This window comes from Helianthus annuus, chromosome 10, assembly GCF_002127325.2.
Source record: "Helianthus annuus cultivar XRQ/B chromosome 10, HanXRQr2.0-SUNRISE, whole genome shotgun sequence".
NCBI classification, from domain to species: domain Eukaryota; kingdom Viridiplantae; phylum Streptophyta; class Magnoliopsida; order Asterales; family Asteraceae; genus Helianthus; species Helianthus annuus.
In genome coordinates, this window is record NC_035442.2 from 103,024,966 (window position 1) to 103,050,114 (window position 25,149).

At 33.8% G+C, this 25,149-nt stretch overlaps 1 pseudogene; it reads left to right on the top strand.

Moving 5' to 3' along the window:
• Positions 1-11,162: 11,162 nt before the first annotated feature.
• Positions 11,163-21,156, top strand: LOC110885239 (annotated as a pseudogene).
• The last annotated feature ends 3,993 nt before the right edge of the window (positions 21,157-25,149 follow it).

Below are 25,149 nucleotides of genomic sequence, written 5' to 3' on the forward strand. Positions count from 1 at the left end.
TCGCTTACTATTCAACGCATTTTATCGTATCGCATGTTAGTCTAAACGCTATCACATCGCTATCGCAAACTCGAAACACAGTTATTGGTATTGTTCTATGTGTGTATGTTATTATGTGCTTTACTTGTGTGTGTGTGTGTAACACCCCGAAAACGGGTTTGGTAATCAAACCCTGTTAATACTAAGAGACGGGTAAAATACCATTAATGGTAAAATTTAACCCGACGAATATTAGGACTTAAACAATAATCCTAATATTAAAATAAAAAGAGAATAAAAGCTTTTGAGAAAACAAAGCTCATAGGAAGCCCGAGTTAACGGGACTTAAAATAAACCGGGTTATAACTCCCGGGACCCACAAAGTAACTAGGAATATCAACCTAGTTAAATATTTGCCTTAAAATAAAGAAGGAAACTTGGGTAATAACCCTTATTATAAGGTTACAAACTAGAGGGGCCAAAAGAGGAAGATTTAAAACTTGATTTTTATTTAATTAAAACACTACACACACACTAGTGTGTGTGTGTGTGTGAAATCGATCAGAAGAAGGGCCAGGAGCTCAAACCCTAGCTCATCTCAATTTCACCAAATCGAAGGGCAGAACTAGCTCAAATCAGGTGCATGAACACAAATTCGTGATCACCTAGTCGTGGGGATTACACGGTATGTCAAATTTTATGATTTGGTGACACTTTGAGATTATGAAGAACAATCATAATCGAAATTCTGGAATGAATGTTGAATCTATGAGTGTTATTGTGATAAAATCTTAGTTTAGAAACAAACCCTAGTAGAAAACTTGATGAATTGTTGTCAAAACTAGGGATTTGATAATTACCCTATTATGTGCTAAGTGGGTTTTATGTTAATATGATGAACACTCAGATTAGAATGTAAAATTGATGAATATTAAGGTTATGATATAAGTTCTAGATGTAGTTCAAGAACACTAGACTTATAGGTTTGAATTTTTGATGTTAACCTTGGTAAAAATAACTAGTTATGAACTAGTTTATAAATGTGTAAAAGTATGCCCATTAGGTGTTTGATAAAATGCCTAAATGAATGCTAAAATGTGGAAATTTCGGGTGAAACACATATTTGAATTATATGACAAATTATGCGAAGTATGAACCGATAAGGATTCAAAGCATAAAGTTAATCTAGACTTAATTGTGTAAATGATCAAAGTAGTTAACTTTTGATAAGTTAAGTTACCTAATGAAAAAGTCGAATAGAAGTTTCGATATAGAAAATAAGTGAGGTGGAATAGTCGTGATTTTTGTAATGACTAATTTAACCACCTCGTAAATGTTGACAATAGTTTGACGCCTAACGAGCTAGGTGGAGGCTTGGGAAAGAAGCGGTCAAACGAATCAAGCATGAGAAGAAAGGTGTATTCGGGATGCGAGGTAAGTTAAAGCTTACACATTTTTATTTAATATCTATTGGTTTTATAGATTATGAATAATCAAAAGTCATATTTGACTTATGATGTTTCGACCCGACATGCGCGGTTCGGAACAAAAGACAATAATGATAAACCATGTTAAATAGTTAAAAAAGACCTAATAAGGTCATTTAGTCATGCAATGACTAATAAATAACGAGTTTTGAATGATTTACCTTATAAGGTAAATCAATACAATTAATAAGGGTAAAACGGAAATGTGGTCACTCGTTGACGATAACCGTTAGTTTTGAAGGATACTTTATGGCGTAAGATATAAAGGGGTCAAAATAATCAAGAAATAGATTTATAAGTAAAATGGACCGTACGGTGTAAACCGGTACAAGTCATGTAGACGAGATAATAATAAATCCATCTCGCAAAAGTAAACGGTCATATAGACCAAACGGGTCAAAAGGTGAAAATATCACCCTTTGACAATATCGGCTAATGTTTTGTCGAGTTGCATGATTACAGGAATAAATATCGATTGAATGTTGACATCGCTATTACTTAGCGGCTACTAAGGCAAGGTATCAAAACGGGTCAATATATTGATTCGAGCCAGGTATGTATAATTGGTCAAAACATCATTAGAACTTGAAGTTCAATGAGGGCTAACCAAGTTAAAAGGAACATTGGGTTATCTTTTAAGTAAACCGAATGATTTAAGTTATAGTCATTGTGTTTTGAAAACATAATCGCTATTTAAACAAGAGCCTAGTTTAAAAGTGGAATTTTGGTCAATTATGACACTAAAAGTCTTTTGTTGTAAAGAAAGGATTTAAGATGACCAAAACGCCCTCATAAGTTAAATCGAACAAACGAATCTTAAGAGTTGTTTAAAAATAAGTTAGATGATCAAGCAAATACTTTGAATAAGTGTAAAAAGTGAAAGGGGTATATCTTGGGTCAAATGACTCTATATGGGTCTTTGCCATAAAATGATAGTCCGAGGGATAAAACTCGGAATATATAGATCTCCACATTAAATCCAACGCACAAATAGTTGTGGTGGAAGATTACTTGATAAGAAATGTAGTAATAAGATGCTAGATATGAATGAAAGCGATTCCAAGCTTTAAAATGCTTAAATACCCTTAACGGGTCAAAATAAGCATACGAGCGAAAACGGGTCTAAATTGTGTAATAAACCTGTGATTAGAACCTAATATGGTAGATAACCTTAACTTGAAGAAGTGTATGTGATATAAAGATCAAACAAATATGTTTGTTTGATAAAATGCATAAACGGGTTAAAATTTGATAAAAAGGTAACGAGTCGAAGGCTTAGAAGTCTCAAAATTTATTATGTTGGATGTTGGATTTTAACTCCATATGATGGAGAATTAAATTACGGACGCGTAGGAAAAAGAATCGGGTAAAACGGATTAAAAACGAGAGAGTTATGCTCGTTTCCGTGAAATCGGGTCATGCTGGGAATGTGCAGCAACAGTTTAAGCAACAATCTGTGAAAAAGGGGGCTAGGCGTCACGCGACGCCCCCCAGCTCCGGAAAAATTTTATTTTTTGTTGTTTTGACCCATGGGACTTGTTTAAACTTATTATTTAACTATCAAAACTAACTTTTAAGTTGGTTTTGATCATAGGTGATCGCCAAGAGTGCCCGGATGAAGATCAAGCTCGATGAAGAACCGAACACACGAGATTAAAGCTTCCGCACGACGTTACGTCGTAACTTTTAAACGACGAACTTATTTATATCATGTTGAAAACTTTTAAATTGTAAAAGTTTTAAATTACTCGTATTTTCTAAGGATACTTAATCGTAATTACATGTTTATTTTCGTTATTTATACGAAAACCTTTAAAATAATAACAAGGGTGTTACAGTGTGCCTTGTATATATTTTGGGATGTTATTCGCAAACGCAACCGCAACTCTATCACAACGCAATCCCATCGCAAACCCGAAACGCAGACTTATTTTAGACTTTTATGAGTTATGTTATTTGTGTAACTATTGTTTAATACTATTGCATCGCTTACTCGAAACTCGCTTAAACGCAACGCTCAACGCACGAAACGAGAGTCGGGAAACTAACTCGCACCAGCCAACTGATCGAATGACCATACGGTCGAATGATCATCCGACCGGATGACCATCCGATCGGATGGCCATCCGATCGACTGGCCATCCGACCCATTTAACCCTCCACCGCCTTTCTCTCTCTCTCTCACTAGAAATACCCCCTGTCACATCAGTTGTTCACTGATGTGACAGCCTTATCCGACCAGCACGCTCTCAAGCTCTTTTCTCTCGATTCCAAGCGATTTTCGTAAGTTTTCTTCCTAAATCTTGTACTTCCATCTTCATTACACATATCTTCGTCATCTTCTCCACTGAAATCACTACTTTTCACCATGGAACAGGCTGATTTGGACTGCTTCAAGGTGACGTCACCTCAGGTTCCTATGAACACCGAAGTGTGACATCATCTCATCAAAGTTTGTTCATATCTAAAGGATTTCTACACTTAAACAATTTTGCAAAACTTCAAGAATATCACAAACGAATAACCATCTGATCGAATGGCCATCCGTCCGGATGACCATCCGACCGGATGACTTGACAGCTAGAAACACTTCACATCTTCCAAAATGCTACAACGAAAACTTCAAAGTTTCAAATGTTTTACAAACACTCACACTCAATCGAATGACCAACCGACCAAATGGTCATCCGTCCGGATGACCATCCGTCCGGATGGTCATCCGATCGACTCACCATTCGATCCAACGCACCGATTTACGCACCGTTCAATGCTTACGCTATCGTTCTCTGATCAGGCCAACTCCAAAGCACTCCCTTCAATCCAAGGCAGTGTTTATTTATTAAACACATATTGTGTGTATACTCAAACCCTTTTTCGCTTAACGCACTTTTGGGTGTTACATACGTTACCTATATCAAATCACATCAACACACAACACAAACACTTTTAACGCTAACCGCTCTCGCATGTTATACGTGACTCGATGAATGCTTGTATGTTATGTTTACATAGTGATTGTTTGCCTGACACCTTAGCAGCGATAGTACTATAATTTGGACTCATATCTACGTGTTACATGCTGGTTATGCCTAAACGCTTTCGCTATACTATATGCTATTAAACTTGTGTACTCACCTTTACACTCTGTGTATTTGCTTTATATTAATGTATGCGACAGGTGTCTAGGATGCTATGTTTGCTGATCGTTTATGGAATCAAGTTAGGTGGTCTAGAAACCCACAAATAAAAATCTGAGTTGTCGGAACTCTAATTCGTCTTTGAGAACAATATATGTAATAACTATTTTTACTTTATATGTTGATGGTATGGGACGTTAACGATTAATATATTGTCATTAATAGTGTTATGGATTCTCTTGGACAATCTGTTTTGCTCAGTGTTGCGCCCCGATGATTCCGCATCGGTTGGGGTGTGACAATTTTTAACTAAGACCACCCGTAGTGGCCCAATTTTTGGGCGTTTTCTCTGAAATCCACGCCCTAAAATGTCGCCGCCATCACCCCCTTGGGCGTTGTTTTCAGAAAATAGGAGGGAGGCGTTGTGTAAAGAACACCGGTGCAATGTTTCTCCATTATTGTTTGACCAATCAGAAGTTTTCAAGTATTATTTTTTGGATTATTTTTTTAAAAGATAATAATAATTGGGTAAACATTGATGGGGCATTATTGGGCATTATACCACTACACCCATATATGAAAAAAAAAAACCATAATGCCCCTTTGCTGACTGCAATGACACGTGTCGCACAACGCCCATGGGTGAGGGCATTATTCATGTGTACCAGTACACATGGTCTAAGTAGCAATTATCAATTTTTTTAAAGAGTAAATTACTTTTTATGTCCCTGTGTTTTAATAGTTTTAATCACTTGAGTACAAAATCAAAAAGTTTAACGCCCTGAATCCTAACCGCTAATGTTATAATATTTTGAGTCCCTGTGTTTTAGTGATTTTAACTACTTGAGTCCAAAATCAAAAGTACAAGCATTAAAATTTGGACTCAAAACATTATAAAATGAGAGGTTAGGGACTCCGAGCGGTAAAATTTTTGTTTTGAACTCAAGTGGTTAAAACCACTAAAACACAGAGACTTAAAAAGTAAAATTACTCTTTTTTAAATGTACATTATTCTTTTTTTATATAACTAAACATCGTTTATTATTTAACTTGAAACTTTATTTTAATTTATTTTTTATTTTATTACTTAACTACATTAATTCATAAATGGTGAGATAAATTATATTGTTTAAATCATTTTAATTAGTTATAACAAATTTAGATAAGGCATGGTTTTAATATTTTAAAAATTATGATCTTTTTAAAATAGAGCCTGACTTTTATTCGTAATTTTCAAATATACCATCACGACATGCGTTTTTATCTATGTTTCAGTATATAAAACTAAGCCAAAGCTGTTGTTGCAATGAACAAGGTCTTTTACTAGTTTATTAGTACTTATTGGGTGTAAAGGTTAATGGATAAAAACTTATAATTTCTGTAAAATGTTAAGGTATTAGAAATATTTATATTTTTCTAAAAATATGTTTCCAAAATTAAGTATGTTTTTCAAAATTAAATATGAATTTAGTATCTAAACTTTTAATTTGTGTTAGAAAAAAGGGTTATCTAGATGCCATGCTATACACTAGTAGAATAAGGGGCTATAGACATAGTGAATATGGTCTTTAGACGCGGTTTTGCATTGTGCCAAAAAATAGGACCTAAATGCACTATGTTTATCTCTTCCGTCAATCATCTACTTTAGTGTCAAATGTATCGAGCCGTAGTTAATAGGTTAAGGCAAGACAAGGTTTGAAGTATAATGCACATACGCGCGAATGCGCAGGTTCGCGCGAGTAGGGCTGATCCGCGCTAAGGGCCATACGCGCATACATGCGCATCCGTCCTAACAGGTTTGCGCGGATGTGGGCTGCCTATAAATAGATGTCTAGGTTTTGTCATTTGCATCTTTTGGTGGACTAGAGAGGGGAAGCTCTGTCCATTTGATTTCACAGTTTTGTACTTTCATACAATCAATAGAAATCAGTTTAATTAGCTTGTTCTTATGCAAGTCACCTTCGTACTCGGATTCCGCACGAGATACGAAGTCAAACCAGCCGATTGGAGCATTCGGAGCACCGAAATGGTCCTCACAAGTGGTATCAGAGCTTAGAGACCGGTGGACTGAAGATACAAGATTCAAGCAGATTTGAGCCAATTTGAATCTGATTTCATCATTTTTAGACTCATTCTTCTTCTACACATCTTCTCCAAGCTTAAAATGCAAAATTAACGTCGAATTCATGGACAAAATTGACTGATTTTTGGATATGTTGTGCGAAATCACGTTTTAATCAATCCTTAAAATAATTAGATCAAAATTCGAACTAATTCACTAAAAATTCTTGAAAAAACGATGAAAACGTAACTTGGAGTTGCGCATTAGTTTGAAGTTTTCAAATTGCGTTCGCACGAATCTGATCTAGCTGATTCGCACGTATCAGACAAGTATAATTTGCACGGATTCATTATTTCTCAGTTCGCACGGATCAGATACGTTGAGTTCGCGCGGATCAGACAAGGATCTGATATTTCCAGTTCACACAAACCTGGAATTTCCCATTCGCACGAATAGGATTGTTAAATCTGGGTTTTCAAGTTGTTTGATTGTCTGTTGATTTTTGTAGGTAATTCTCGAATATTACAATGTTGGTAATCATGGGATGGATTGAGAAGAACGTATTGCACGTAGGAGATTGGATGCAATGTATGAAGTTTTTAAAGAAGCAAAAGAGGCCAAAAGATGGGATGAGCAGAGGAAATGCTTTTTAGACTTTGAAGGGAATCCTACTATAGATCCCAAGACGGTAGATTTTGACGCACTAGTTGCTACTATTCCTACTGCTGCAGAATATTATTCAGCTAAGAGAAAGGAAAAAAGAATCAGTGAAAAATCAGGTGGAAGAAAACATTAAGGTGAACAAAGAGATAACGACGGAGAATATGAAGAAGATGTCAGATAAACCAATGATGGAAAAACAAAACGAGATAGAAACTCAAATTGAATCTATCGAGTCGTTAAACCTGGTTAAGTCAATGGATAAAAATGATGAAAATGGTAAAAAATCTGGAAATAAAAATGAAACGCAGTACAGGAAATGCATAATATCATGCAATGCCTGTAGTGAGAAAGACGAAACGTTAAAATCCAGAAACATTGAATTTATTAAAATTGAGAATTTATTCAAAGAAAAATGTAAAGAAATGTTTGAAAATGAAAAGATTATGAAACAAAAAAGAAGAGGAGCTGACACAAAAATGCAACGGTTTTCAAAAAGAAAACAAAATTTTAAAGCAAAAGTGTTCAGCAACATGCAACACTTGTGTTCAAAAAGATAATATTATTCAAGAGTTGAAAAAAGAATATGATGTGACGAATAATTCACATCAATGGATGACAGAAGCGTATGGAAAAATGAAAGAGAATTATAAATTTCTTGACGATAGATTCTCAAATCTTTTTAAAACAAAGAAATTTCTTGAGGCTAATTATAGAGACGATCAATTAACATTGAATAAATATATTGATCAAGTTGCTGAGCTAAAACGTGATTTGGCTGAAAAAGATCAAAATATCAATAAATTGCAGAGTTATCATGCGTCTTCTTGCATCCTTGAACGCATATTCAATATTAAACCAGATGAGACTGACCCTGGAAAACAAAAAGAATAAAAAAGGTATTGGGTCAGAGTATCATCAGGTTCCACCACCGATGAAAGAAGATTATACATTTTATGATGGTGAAAAGGTGGAAAAGGCAATAAACATGGTTGATCAATTGCCTGAAAATATTGATATAACTTACACCAAATCTGATGTTGGTGAATCAGAGGTGGTAAGTAATGTTGTTGAAAATGTGTTGAAAGATGAAAACAATTCCACCAAAAATGATAATTCCACATCACAAGAAGAAGATGAAGAAAGTTTTATAAAAATTATTTGAAGAATTCAAAATCTGATTCTGAAGCAAAAACGAATGATGATACTCTGATGTTGGCATATCAATTGATTGGATCTGACAAATTTTTTTCACATATTGAACTTCTAATTCAAAATGTGATTGTGGAAAAGATCAACAAGGTGTTTAAATTGGTGGAAATTGAGTTTTCTGAATTTGAAAATCTTGTAGAAAAGGGAAGAAAGTTGAGAGGAAAGAAATCCTTTTATAACAAATCAGGAAATTCAGGTCACAAAAAGAAAAATACCAAGGCTGGTTTGGGTTATAAGAAGAAAAACAATCAAAAGAAAAGGTTTGAAAAGACTTTTGAAGACTCAGAAGAAAATTAGCTATGATGAAGATTGACTACACAATATCCAAGGGGGAGTCTATGAATGCACTATGTCTATCGCTTCCGTCAGTCATGTACGTTAGTGTTAAATGTATCGAGTCGTAGTTAATAGGTTAAGGCAAGACAAGGTTTGAAGTATAATGCACATACGCGCGAATGCGCAGGTTCACGCGAGTAGGGCTGATTCGCGCTAAGTGCCATACGCGCATACATGCGCATCCGTCCTAACAGGTTTGCATGAATGTGGGCTGCCTATAAATAGATGTTTAGGTCTTGTCATTGCATATTTTGGTGGACTAGAGAGGGGAAACTCTGTCCATTTGGTTTCACGGTTTTGTACTTTCATACAATCAATAGAAACAAGTTTAATTAGCTTGTTCTTGTGCAAGTCACCTTCGTACTCGGATTCCACATGAGATACGAAGTCAAACCAGCTGGTCGGAGCATTCAGAGCACCGAAATGGTCCTCACAAATATGATGAAATCAGATCCAATTCTGCTCAAATCTGCTGGTATCTTATGCTATCAGTCGCTGAAACCGGTGTCCAAGCTCTGATACCACTTGAGAGGAGTGTTTTGGGTTCCCGAATGCTCTGACTGGTCAGAAAGTCTTCATATCACGTGCGGAATTCGTGTAGGAAGATGACTAACACATAGATATACCGTTTGAACACTGACTCTATTGATATATTGAACGTACAAAGCCGAGAATTCAGTCTGGCAGTGCTTCGCTTCAAGTTGCCTAAAGTTACAACTAAAAGACCCAAGGTCTCTATTTATAGACCAGCCCAGTTGTCCGAAACAGCCTTGGACGACTTGGACGACTCGCACGAAAGGGTTTGATGTCCCTTTCGCACGAAAGACTCTTTCATGCGAAAGGGTCATTAACATACATTACCGACCTTTTCGATGCGATATTCATTCTAATCTATACATTACAATACATAACTAAACTAGACTCGACACGTGACGAAAGCTGCAGACATATGCATTCACAGAATGGTGACACTGGAGATGGTGAGTAGAGGGGAGGATGGAGGCGGAAATGGTGGTGATGATGGGATTATATGTATTTTAATATATATTTAATAAACTGTTATATATCAATATTAAAGGGTATTTTGGTTATTTATAAAAAATAACCAAGAAAATCTAATATAGTTAGTGAATAGACTTATATTGTTGCAATTGATAGTAACTTGTACTCAAATTATTTCAATTGAAAAAAATCAAATACTATAGCTAAAATTTGAAGATTATACTTAAATACTTAAAATTAAAACTATAAAACACAGGGACTTAAATATAAATTTAATTTAAATTATATAATCAAAGGTAAACCAATCACTCTAATTATAATAGTAACAATAAAAATTGTAAGATAACTATATCATTGTTTTTTGATAAGTTTATAGAATAGTAACCAAGTTTTAAAAGTGTTCTAATTAGGTCACTCAAGTTTCAAAAGCGTTACAATCAGGTCACTCAACATTCATTTTTCGTTAAAATTAAGGTTTTCTTAATCCATTTTATAGGTAACCATGGTGATGTGGATTTTTGTTTCTTTTTTCCCTTTTATTTGAAGCCAACGACGAGTGATGACGTGAATTTTAACTTGTTTTTCAATTTTTAATGTAACTAAAGTGTTTTTATTTTTAATGAATACAATTTCATATATTAAAATAATTCGACTCCAACATCTTATGATCCATTTTTTTCTTGACACACAGAATTAATGTAACTAAAGTGTTTTTATTTTTAATAAATATAATTTCATATATTAAAATAATTCAATCCCAACAACTTATGCTCCATTTTTTCCTTGACACATAGAAAAAAGGACATGACTCGATTTAAATATTAAGTTATCTAATTGAGATAAAAACGATACGGGTGACCTAATTAGACACTTTTAAAACTTGGTTATTATTCTGTGACATTTTCTCTATTTTTTTTTTTTTTTTTGTATTCCTTAACCCTATAAAAAGGTATATTTTAAGGTTAAGAAATTATATATGAAATAATAAGAAAATATAATCATCGTATATTTTCATATTTTTTTATAAAATTTGTCCATATGTGCTAAGTCTAATCAATTATTTTTGTAACAAATGTTACAATAGATTATATAGAATGCAAGGAAATCATGCAATTATTTTTGTAACAAATGTTACAATAGATTGTATAGAATGCAAGGAAAGCATGTAAGGAATATGAAAGCCAATAATTGCTTAATAAAACGGGTAGGTAGGTAGTCTCCTTACATAATTTATTGCTCATAGTTTTTTTTCCACAAGCACAAAGACAGAAAGTAGTGTTTATAAGTAAAGTCTTTGCAAGTCAAGAATCTAGAATAAGAAACACTTTCACCATATACAAACAGCTGTTTATATTCATCTATATATAAACTTTACCAATAACCTTCTCCCCTCAACTTAACCAATACGTTCAGAATACTATCACATACTTCTTTTGTCGTTAGATTCTGAATAAACAAGTTATAGGAATGAAAAACACAAACAATAAGTCCACAGAGAAATTGGAGATGTCGATGAAGAAGACGATCAAAGGGACAGTTGTTTTGATGAAGAAGAATGTCCTTGATGTCAAAGATTTTGGTGCATCGTTTCTTGATTGGGTTTATGAAACCATCTTCCACAAACGCGTGTCGATCCAGCTTATAAGTTCAACTCATTGTGATCCATGTATGTATCTTAATCTTGATCTCCATATGATATAGTAGTCTTCATTTCAGAACTAATAATATGTTGAGAACAACAATAACCTTTATTATACACTTTTACATATTGTTGACAACCGTTACCATATATATATTGTTAGTTTTGAAATGTACACGTCCTTTTTTTTAGTAGATTATCATACCTGTATTCATTGTGGTAATTTGTTTATACCTTTTCAGCAAATGGGTCAAACGGGAAGATTGGAAAAGCAGCATTTATCGAAGATTGGACAACAAAGAAGACTACGGTGGCAGCCGGAGAAACATCTTTCTCGGTGACATTTGAATGGGATGAGTCTATGGGAGTTCCGGGTGCTTTCTTGATAAAGAACCACCACCGCCGTCAGTTTTACCTCAAGACTGTCGAGTTGGAACATGTTCCGGGTCATGATGGAACTATCCATTTCGTTTGCAATTCATGGGTTTAATTACCCGGCCCATCGTTACAGCTACGACCGCATCTTCTTTGATAACCAGGTAAACTCTTGTTTATTTTGTTGTTATAACTTAAAAGTTTTTAGTTACAAGATTATCTTATGGTTGATTTTTGATAATTTGGTGCCTTGGTAGTAATATATTTGGATTTTGGGGGAAATGGGTGATGGCAAGAACATTTGTTTTGTGGTAATTTAATAAATCGAATCATTTGATGATTCTATTTCCATTATTATTTAATTGAATTTAGTTTTAATTCAATTCTTTGTGAAATATATATTTTAATAAGATTTTACTGTTTGTTAAACATATACTATATGTTACATAATTTTTGTAGTAGTTTTTAAAAAAGTCGAGTTTGGAGAAACAAACCAATAGTGGCCTAAAAGATTTTCTTGTCTTGAAACCGGTATAATAACGAACCGAATCGATATCGATCGAACAATAACGGTACCGGTACATGCATTTGTTTTTATAGATTTCAGTTGATGTACACACGTGTTAACTGCTATACTGAGTGTTGGTATCGTTATGGTATTGTAATCAACCGAACTGATACTGACTAAATCTGTTGCGAAGCACGGAGGAATACAACTATATAGAAATTAATGAAAAGTCTTATGAACAGTGACCATTTTTTGTCTTTTATGGTTTTTTGTTCTTAATGATTTTTTTCCTTGCTATCGTCAAAGCTGGTATTAATATTTGTTTTTATTGATTATCAATTTTATGGTTTTCGATGAGTAGAGCTGATAACGGCCAAAATCACGCCGCGTAACACAAGAGAAAAACGATTAAATTACTCCTGCTGCGTAGTGCATTGGGAAACCCTATTTTTATTTTTTTAGTTGGTATTATCGGAAGCGAAATCTATATTCACTTTTATTGTTTTCCAATGAGTAGAGCCGATAACGACCAAAGTCATGCCGTGTAACACGAGGGAAGTCCAATCATACTCGTGGCGTGTAGTGCGGGGGAAACCCCGATATTAATATTCGCCTTTATCGATCTTCGCTTTTATCGTTTCTGATGAGTCGAGCAGATAACGACCAAAGTCAAATCGTGTAGCACGGGGGAAAACAACCAAACTCCTGCTTGTTGTGCGAGAGAGAACCTAAATTTTTTAATTGTTATTATCAGAACCGATATCGATATTCACTTTTATGGTTTCCGATGAGTCGAGCCGATAACGACCAAAGTAACGTCACATAGTACGAGGAAAAACGATCATACTCCCACCACGTAGCATGGGAGAAAGATGAGCATACTCCCGCCACGTACCGCAGGGGAAAAACCTGTTACTGATATTCGCTTTTATGGTTTCCGATGAGTCGAGTCGATAACGACCAAAGCACGCCGAGTGGCACCGGGAAAAACAATCAAACTCTCGCCACATAGCGCGGGTAGAAAAACCATCAAACTCTCGCCACATAGCGCTAGCGGTTGGTGCGGTATTTGACTAGCAATTAATCTGGATTAAACGTATTGGGATTCTATATGTTATTTTCAGTTATATATATAGACACACACATTTTTATATGTAATCTTTTGATATATAACCAATATTTATTACATAACAAACACTATATAAAATACGTGTTAGATAATATAAAAATGTGATATATTTTTTGATGTTGTAATAACTTTTTGGAAAATAGCACACAACATATTCAGAGGATTTTCTTTTCTTGTACTTGATCCTAAAATGCAATCGATTTTGTGACTGGTTATTCTTTCTTTTTCTTCTTGATTTTTCAAGTTCCTTTTTATTTTTCAAAGGAAACGAAAGGCTGGTTCGATTATGGGCACTTGGCAGTCACCTAACCGAGTGGCTAACAAGTTTTATTTTTAAGGTAAAGACCAGTTAACTTGTCAGTGCATTAACCACCAAGAAATTGACATATGATAACTTATAAATGTAAAAGTAATGAGTCCACACTTGATGTCGTTATTCACGTTTTGAACCTCAATAAGTGAGCACTGAATAAGACAGAGTGGGTATCTTGTTTTTTTTTTCTTTTTTTTTTATTTTTGGTTTTTTTTTTCTACCAAAACAAGTATAAATTTAACAATTTCACTTCTCTATTATTATAGAATAGTGATTTTTTTTAATCTGAATTTTTAAAATAATCTAGTTTCGTATTATCAAATAAAAAAAATACTAAAGTGTAAAATATATTGTTTTGTTATCTATTTTAAATTAATTAAAACTCTACGTAAAAATTAAGTGATATGTGATTGGGAGGTAATAGTTATAGAGAGTATGAATTTTAAGCATTATGTGTAAGTTATGGGAGGTTGGGTCTAGTGGAAATCGGGGAGTATTTACGGCTTGTAGGGAAGAGGGGGGACAGAAGAGATGGGTTTCAACCAATCATACATTTTTTCTTCTTTAAAATAAAATTGGTTTTGGTGAAACTACCCCTCAGGGAGTATTTACGGCTTGTAGGGAAGAGGAGGGAAGAGAAGAGAGATGGGTTCCAACCAATCATACATTTTTCCTTCTTTTAAAAAAAATTGGTTTTGATAAAACTACCCCTTGTGATTAAGTGCTTAAGAGGAGTTGGAGAGTAGAGTTGACATAGATGGACTTCATTAGCTCCGGAGACGTCTTCATCCTTTTCTTGTTTCAAAAATACATATTTTATTTGTACATAAAAACCCTTTTTTTTTAAATAATAATTTTTTCTCTCTGTTTTTCTTTCAAATTTATATTTGTGTTTAAATTGTTTATATATATTAATTCACATCATCACAATGAATAGTGATGTCTTCTTTCTTTACTTTGAGCATTAATTTTTTAAAGTTTTCATTTTGGCCCCTCTTTCATTTGTCTTCACATAGACATACAAGTGTCTAATCAAATGAATAATGATGTCTTCGTTTCTTTAATTTGAGCATTACATTTTTCAAAGTTTTCATTTTGGCCCCTCTTTCATTTGTCTTCACATACACATATAAGTGTCTAATCAAATACTGTATATGTGTAATATTTAAATAAAGTATGAAAATTTATATAACAAATTTATTTTAATAATAATTTGGTTATCGACTTTCTTATATTTTTAATTTTAATTTATAACTCTATCTAAATTGTATACAATTTTTTTTATACTTAATTAAAGGGCTTTCTGTACTCCCAACATGATATTGGACACTAATGCTTTTGAAAGTTTCTATTTTTATACACGTTTCGGTATATAATTTGTAACGACCGGTATTTCGCTTTCAGTTTCTATTTTAAGATGTGCATTTAAATCACGTTAAAAAATCCAACCATAACCCTGCAACGCAGGGGATCAACTCTAGTTTGTAACAAAATATGTTACATTTTCAACAGTTATTCACTTTCAACTTTGGTAAAGTTTTTCACTTTCAACTTTGTTCTCATATATTTTTCATCTGTTGCAACTTTTTTCATTTTACATTTTAGTCTAAATTTTACGAGTTAACCCGCTGGAACATGCATGTGTGATTTGATATTTTTACATCTATTTTTCTCGTTTAATGGCACCGTCGCAACACGCGGGATCCTAGGTCAACTTAGTTATTATTTTTTATGTTTTTACGTTTAGATCTAATTTTAACACGTTAACATGCCACAACGGGCGCACATGGTTCAACATTTTTTCGTCTACTTTTCATTCACTTTAACCTCCCCCCTCACAACGCACAGGACCTACGGTGGTGTGACAGTATTGCTACTTGGCACAGTTTTATATCTTGCCGCAACGCGGTGAAGGGGAACTTAAGACTAGTTCATATTAAAACTAAAAAATAATAATTTTGTTTCTCTCTGCTTTTCTTTCAAATTTATATTTGTGTTTAAACTCTGCTTTTCTTTCAAATTTACATTTGTGTTTGAACTCGTTTTAAAACTATAGAATCGTATGTTGATCCAGATCCATACTTTAATTATTCAGGTTTTCTCTTTTTACAGTGTATATTTTTTTTTCTTTGGTAAACTTCTGGTGTTGCATATCATAGATCATGCTTTTTTCAGAGTATACTTCTGCGTAAATTTTTTTGAAATAATTTAACATTGATATTTATGTATATGAAAATCGTGTAGGTAGAATACCTTAAATACTTACGTATGCACCAACTAGTAATTAATATACCTCTTGCATATTAAAATGAGTGGCCTTTTTATTAGTTTTAATCATCAGTTATCATATTATTATTAAATTTGACCAGAATCAATATCAAATATGAGTATGACCAGAATCAATATCAAATATGAGTAAATCTCAAACTAATATCTTATATTTAAAGTAAAACGAATGTTGCCTCCAAGCTAACATGACGTTTCACGTGCGAATGCTCTTTTCAACCTTTTTTGCGCTTTTGATATTTTACATATTTGTCCAAGTGAATTTTTGTTTTCTTTAATCATTTCTAGGCATAAGAAAAAGTTAAAACTTTATTTCATAGTGTAATCCATTTTTTAATATACAAATTTTATTTATTTTATCATATCAATGGTGCATATACATTACTAAACAAAGAAGTATCATCGACACATACAATATTCGTCCATGATTACAAATTTTATTTATTTTATCATATCAATAGTTTGTTTTAATATTAGAAAGAATAAAAAAGAGAGATTTGATGATTTGGATGTTCTTGCAGGCGTATTTACCTTCTTCCACACCCAAACTATTACTTCACTACAGAAACCAAGAGCTCATCAACCTTAGAGGAACCGGGTCAGGAATGCTCAAGGAATGGGACCGGGTTTATGACTATGCATACTATAATGATTTGGGTGCACCTGATAGGGGACTTAAATATATCCGACCCGTTCTTGGCGGGAATGAGGAATTTCCGTATCCACGAAGAGGAAGAACGGGTCGAGGGCCAACTAAAACAGATCCAGATAGTGAAAAGAGATTGTGTCTTTTAAATTTGAACATTTATGTGCCTAGAGATGAAAGGTTCAGTCATATCAAGTTCTCCGATTTCTCTGCATATGCAGCTAAATCCATTGGCCAAGTGATTCAAGCGGAATTTAGGGCCATATTTGATAAAACGCCAACTGAGTTTGATTCATTTCGTGATATAATGAAGCTTTATGGCGATGCACCCAAAAACGCGGCGAAAAAGATGAGAAAAAATATAAATTTGGAATTTGTTAGAGAACTCTTGCGTAATGATGGTGAGAAGCTTTTTAAATTCCCCAAACCCGATGTTCTCAAAGGTAACATAGTTCTTATTAACGGAGTTTATTATCTACTATAGTTTAAATACTAGAATAGTTATTAACGTTAGTTTAATATTTGTTCTTTACATTCTAATTCTAATATGTCTATACACAAAAAGATTTGATTTTCTGTGATCAATACATAAAAAAGTATTATTCAAGAATATAATTTTTTTTGTTCGTTTCAATTATCTCAACTTGTGTCTATGCTCTAGAGTAACTCATCACCAAGTCGTCTATCAGTGACTAAACAACTGATGATGATTTTGTAGATAACGAGTCTGCCTGGCGTACAGACCAAGAATTTGGAAGAGAAATGGTCGCCGGAGTAAACCCTGTGGTCATTCGTCGACTTGAGGTACTATTGAAGTCTTTGGATAACATGATTTGAATTCTTGGATTCTTCAACAAATCAATGCTTTAAACGTTTTTTTTTTTCTCGTCCACCAGAAATTCCCACCAGCTAGCAAGCTCGATCCAAACAAATATGGCGATCAAACAAGCTCGATGACTGAGGAACATCTCAAACCAAACATGAACGGTTTAACCATAGAAGAAGTACGAATGAAATCCAACCATGAGTTTTCTAACCTATTAGTAATTAATACATCACATGGTTATAATTTACTTCTATAGTTCACTAGTGTCCCTTGTGTTTTTACTCGATCGTGTCATTAAACGTGGTAAAATAGTTTAATTTTATCACTACTAGAAAATTTCGCAATTGTGACTCAAATAACGGTCACAAATTTAGCGACCGATTTGCGATTGAAATCATGATAGTCTCAAAATTAGCGACTTATCAAGATCTAGTCGTAATGACCAAGTTTTCTAATAGTAACCGATAGAAAGTTATTCAACTAATCAACATAAGTTTAGTGACATTCATAGCATAAATTAAGAAAGTTATTAAAATGAAAGATAGAAAAAGGAGTTAAATGTAGCAAACTATTGAATTTATTAACACAACCCTATGTGTTAATTTATATAGGCTTTGAAAACAAATAAGTTGTTCATCTTGGACCATCATGATGCATTAATGCCATATCTAAAACAAATCAACTCTACGAAATCATCGAGAATCTATGCAACCCGAACAGTCCTCTTGCTTAAAGATGATGGCACGCTGAAACCGCTTGCGATTGAGTTAAGCTTACCTGATAAAGACAGTGAGGTTTACACTCCCTCTGAAGATGGTGTTGAAGGCACCATATGGCAGTTGGCCAAGGCGTATGCAGCGGTCAATGATTCCGGATATCATCAACTTATTAGCCACTGGTACTTGAAATATTTTACTTGATTCACGTAACATATTTCATGACTATTTAGTTAAGTATTCTAATTTATTTTGGTTGTGTAGGTTGAACACACATGCAGTAATAGAACCATTTATAATCGCTACTAATCGACAGTTGAGCGTGCTTCATCCGATTTACAAGCTCCTGAAACCACATTTTCGTGATACCATGAACATCAATGCGTTAGCTCGACAAATACTCATCAATGCCGGTGGTGTACTTGAAATGACCGTATTTCCAGCTGAATACGCCATGGAAATGTCTGCTGTTCTTTATAAAAATTGGGTATTCCCCGAGCAGGCACTACCAGCTGATCTACTTAAGAGGTAATTAGAGATTTCTTACTCTTTAATACAATCTTATTTCCAGATTAATTTTCAAAATCACTCTCAAAAGTGGTGTAAAACTTTCTGAAAATGGGGTTACAATACATGTTATACTGATATATAAATTTTAGTACTCATACTCAGTTTAGTACGTATATATAGTTATATAGAAAACTGTGTTTTGGTAAGACTATAAAGCATAAGGCAATGTATGTGTAGTGGTGAGTGATTTGGGCGTGTTTTGGCCCTATAACGCCCCACACACCACCCCTCGGGGCGTTTTTGTCAAAATTTTGTTGTTGGCGTTTCCTCAAACACGCCCGAATGAAAATTGAATGGCCAGAAAGAAATTTCCAACTCATCCATCATATTATTTGTTTTTATTTTTCTAAAAAATAATATTTGGATAATCATTGTTGAGACATTATACATACCACTGCACCACTTTTAAACTTCACCTCCCATAGTCCCCCGTATGTCACATAACGCTTCATGCCGAAGAAAGGGGCATTATTCTAATGCCTCACTACACATGGTATAAACGGCAAAATTTAATTTTAAATCCTGGTGGTTACTTTCAACCAATAGTTTATTTTCTCTCACTTGGGTGTCTATGCTTTAAAAATATTTTCATTCACTTTGTAACCCGTCCATGTCGACATTAAATGAAGGGTATTTGTATCTTTTTATATTTACACACATAAAAGAAATAAAACTAGAACCAAATATAATATATAATTATAACCCATTCCACACACTATTATCTCTTTCAAACATGGGTGGTTCTTATCTTGGGCTAGACGGGTCAGTCCTCCCTCGTGTTTTTTCGCTTCGTAGTTTAATTTTTACCGAAAATTTTTTACTTTGTTGTGTGGTGTAAAATATAAATATTGTAGTGAGGCAACGCGCAATCCCGCAAGTTACTATTATTAAAATTATGATAAAAAAATAATCATTAAAAACTGACCAGTTAGTTTTTTAAACACCCAGCGTTGGTATTTATAAAGTGCCCAACTGATATTAGTTACTTTTTCTAGTTTTAATAATGAGTATCATCCAGTTTTTAAAGTGTCAAACGTGTAGTTTTTAAATTGTAATAACTTTCAATAGTTATTACTTTGGAAATTTTAATTTATTACATTAGAAATTTAAGTTAAAATGGACCGGTTAACTTTGGTTAGCTTTTTAAATTAAGATAAATCGACCACAAATAAATTGTTGTACATTTTTATGCAACATTTTAAACTACTTTATTAGAAAAGTTATATTGTTGTACTCTTTTATGTAGCATTTTAAACTACTTTATTAGAAAAATTAGATTACCAAAATTCGTACCTTTTTATGTTACATTTTAAAGTACTTTATTAGAAAAGTTAGATTACCAAAATTTTTATATTTATGTTTGTGATTCGTAATACATATATAGGGGTGTAGCGGTCAAGGATCCAAGCCAACCCCACGGGCTTAAACTGTTGATAGATGATTACCCATTTGCAATTGATGGACTGGAAATTTGGTCAGCAATCCAAACTTGGGTTCATGACTACTGTAAGATATATTATGAATCAGACGAAATGGTTCAAAACGATTCTGAACTACAGTCATGGTGGACCGAGTTGAGAACTGAGGGCCATGGTGACAAGAAAGACGAGCCATGGTGGCCTCAGATGAAGTCAAGGGTCGAGCTAATGGACACATGCACCATCATCATATGGGTGGCCTCAGCTCTCCACGCAGCGGTTAATTTTGGGCAATATCCTTACGCGGGTTACCTCCCCAACCGCCCTACAGTTAGCCGTAGGTTCATGCCAAAGCCAGGTACACCGGAGTATGCTGAGCTAGAGTCAAACCCCGAAAAGGAATTTCTAAAAACCATAACAAGCCAACTCCAAACTTTGCTAGGAGTGTCATTAATCGAGATTTTATCGAGGCATTCGACTGATGAAATTTATCTCGGCCAAAGCGAGTCTCCATATTGGACATCCGATCCAGACGCATTAGAAGCCTTCAAAAGATTTGGGAGAAAATTGGAAGATATAGAAGTGAAGATAAAGGAAAGGAACAATGATGAATGCTTGAAGAATAGAAATGGTCTCGTCAAGGTTCCGTACACCTTGCTCTATCCTAACACTTCAGATTATACTTGTGTGGGCGGACTTACTGGCAAGGGCATTCCTAATAGCATATCGATATGAAAACATCATAGTTGGTTTGTGTGTTATTTTCATGTAAATCTTTGTTTGTGGATTGTGATTGATGAGAGTTAGTTAATGTAACATATGTGATAAAAAAATGAAGTTTGGCAAATTAGAGCATTCTACTGCGTTTACCACACCACCAGGGTCAGTTTTTTAAATATGATTGTTTTTAATGCAGATATCCATACACATTGACTTATTTCAACTTTTTTAGAACCTAATGCGAATGTTAAAATTTTAGTTTTTTTCGTATTAAAAGTGAACATTTTGACTTATCTCAATAACGACTTACCATTTGGTCGCATTGAAAACACCGTAAGTATTCTACCAACAAAAAATATTGAGTTAACTGTTATTTTCGTCTGTATAGTTTGTCCTGTTATACCAGTTCAGACCAAAAAAAATATTGAGTAAACTGATATTCTTGAAACATGTCAGCTTCGTCCAAAAAAATGAGTTAACTGCCATTTCGTCCATGTGATTTGTCCAATTATTCGATTCAACCTTATTTTTTTTAACAGGGGACCGGTGTAGGAAAAATAGGTGAAAGGTGCGACTGGTGGAGGGAGGGAATATTCAAATGTGCAACCGTCAATGACCAATGAACTTTAGTTAGGATTATTATAGACCTAAGATTTTTTTTTTAAAATATTCAAACCTTATATTCTTCATCTTTTCCACCATTTTCATCTTCATGGAACAAACACAAAAAAATAAAAAATAAATAAATAAATAATTAAAGCATCAATTCATAAAAACTATATTAAACAAGACTGGACCCCACAACTTCTCTTTTCTTCACGTCGTGCTCTCCCCCACTTACCCACTCAGTTGTCACACCCTGTCTTTTGCGGAAGCGTATGATGTGTGACTGGTTTAATATCATTGCATTCAATCGTAAATAACAACTACATGATTCAAAACGATGTTCATCCATTCATGAAATTTAAGTATTACAAACACTGTTTATTCAAGTTTTTAAAACACAACCTTCGACTAGGTTACAAACCAACAAAAGTGGATGACATCCACTTCTAGTTACGACACCTGCGTCCAAGATCCATTCCTGTTACCTGAAATACATGTAATTTTGGAAAACATCAACAAAAAGTTGAGCGAGTTCATGCGTCTAGTTTGTGTACTGTAATTCTTGTAAATCTTTGAGAGACTCTTTTGTAAACAGGTATGAAAAACGTGTATGAACATGAATGTTTTACAAGAACTTTAAGGCATGTGAGGATATGGGGAGTACTTGTTATGACTCCTTGTCGGAATACTCGTTCTGATTCCTTGTCAGAGTACTCGTTGTGACTACTTGTCGGAGTACTCGTTCTGACTCCTTGACTGTGTCGATTACCCTCGACTGTGTCGATTTCCCTCGACTGTGTCGATTAACCCCGACTGTGTCGATTAACCTCGACTGGGACTCCGAAGCACTACTAGGTACTAGTTTTGACCATGAGTGGGGTTCGACCGTACCCGTTAGATCTAACCCTCGTCCCTAATTAATGAATGTTTTTAATAGCTTGGTACTAGTTTTCACCAAGACTTTATGGCATTTTTATTGGTACTAGTTTTCGCCAAGAATTTATGACATATTTAACACTGCTTGGTACTAGTCTTCACCAAGAGTTTATGGCATTTTTAGTAGTAAGTCTATGCTCACATGATCTAGTATTTCATAGGCATTTCATACCGTTTAAGCATTTGTAACATGTATTTCACCCCCGAGAGTTATAAAACCAAAAACAGTTAAAGAAAAGGGGGAGCATGAACTCACTGTTTTGCGTCTTCAGTTCTCGTAACTCAAATCTCGTCAGCGAACACGACTACCTACAATGTGCTAGGGTCTATTAGACGAGCGGGCCGTGCCTTGCCTTAGTATTCATGTTTTGAGTTACGTTTACTTTATGTCTTTACATCATCCAGAGTTATAATACTTTTCAAGTATTTGTTTTCGTGTTACCTTCCCAAGAATGGGAGTATTTCATACATGTATTCTCGTATTCTTGTATTCTTGTATTTGAAGTTTCCAAAATAATACATTTTCACTTAGAAAATATACGTAAACTTGTTTTGTACAAAAATAATGTATCGTCAAGAAAATATATATTTTTATTCAAAAATCATATACCTTCTAAATATTCTAAGAAAATATATTTTTACTTCCAAAAGTAATATATTTCCTCTTTGTCGAAAATATGATATACTTTGTAATAATGACGAAAATCATATTTTCACTTCTTTCGTTTCCAAAATAATGTTTACCAAAAATATGTTGTAACGGTGTTTTCCGGAATATTTCATAAGTTACGTTTTAGCGTTCGGTTTCACAATGTCAAGTGGGTAGCTTATATATTTACTCCGTGAGGTTTTTGGTATTATTTTAGATTTGTAAGTTCTTGGTATTTGTAAGTTATATTATTTTCCCTAAAATAATATAACTATTTCACATATTCACACACAATGTCTTTAATGTAAATATATATTCTAAATACATATTTACCCATTTTTTTATTTGTAAAAACCAACCTCCAATGCTTGTATTTTTGTTTCAAAAATCTATGGCAAAGTTTATATGGAAAGTCACTGTTAAAAATACACTTGTAAACACTTGTTTAGAAAATATTTTCTAAGTGTTGGTATTTTTAGAAAATTTTGCCATAGATTCCTTTGTAAATGGAGGTTTCCATGCTTTCAAGCATATCATTTTCTTTTGTAAAATCATCACCAATCATCAACAAATCATTTAACACTTACCATATGTCAAAAATACGAAATTTACACTATGTCATGAACTTGAAACCTTGTAAAAATTTGTAGTAACTTACTAGCGTACTTAGTAAGTTTAGTTACCACTTTAAAGTGTGGTTATTTATTTAAAAATATCATTCTTGAAGAATTTAGATCTTCACAACTTGTATGAAGATTTTCTAAAAATATTTCTTCTTGTATTTTTCTTGTTAACAATATGTTTCTAACTTTTATTTAACCCTTAAAACATGTTTATTTCCTTTAAACATCATGATCATGTTAGATCTTGTAATAAACTTTAGTTTCTTGAAAATATTATTCTTGAAATATTTTATTTTCAAGTCTTATATCATATATCACAAATCATCATTCACCAAAACAAGTTTATTTTCAAGTTCATGATTTACATAAAGGATGATCATTACAAATTTCTCAAGATCTATCCTTACACTTGCTAGATCATGTGTTTAATCATCATCTAGCAAGCTTCATATGGCGATCTATACCACAAACACAAGAAATCATCAAACAAACTCAATACATACACTAGAACAACTTGATCTTCATGTTTTAGAGCTTTATGTTCATGTTTATGCTTATGTTTCTTTATGATCTTTAGTTTACCAAGTTACTTCATACTTTAACCACTAAAACTATGAGTAAAAACAAGATCAAAGAGGCTTACTACTAGCACTATGGCTTGGGAAGAACTCAAGTTGATTAAGATGATAAACTAGGTGGATAAAAGCACTAGAGAGAGGTCCTTCAATCCCTGTTTCTTCTAGACTTCTTATCCTTGCTTCTTACACCCTTATAGCACCTTAGATTGGTAGAACAAGACTTGAAGATGGTGGGTTGGTGGGTGGTGGGTCACGGCCGTAGCCAAGGGAGGAGGGAGAGAGTGTGGTGAAGTGTTGGTGTTATGATAATGAGTTATGTTGTGATCTTGTGGGTTTTAATAATAACTTTCCAACATGTTGTTATCTAATGGTTTTTGTGTTTCATGGACCACCAACATATCAAATAATATAATGAAATAAAATCTCAAGTGGGGCCCACTCTTCTAACCATCCTTAGAGTGGGGAGGGGGGGGGGTCTTGTTGAGTTTTAATGGTAGTTAAGCAATCTAGTTACATTTCAAGTATAATGTTTAGTGTGTAATGTGTTATAGTGGTTTAGGATGTAATATGGTGTTTGGTGATCATAACTAGCTCAAAAATAATAAAACAATGGTTTTAGCAATATTTTGGTGTTCCGGGTAATGTCCGGTTGTTTGGTTAAATACCGGTTCGTTAAAGTGTCTAGTTATTCCGTATAGTGTCCTTTATGTAACTTTTTGTGACACTTTTAATTCCC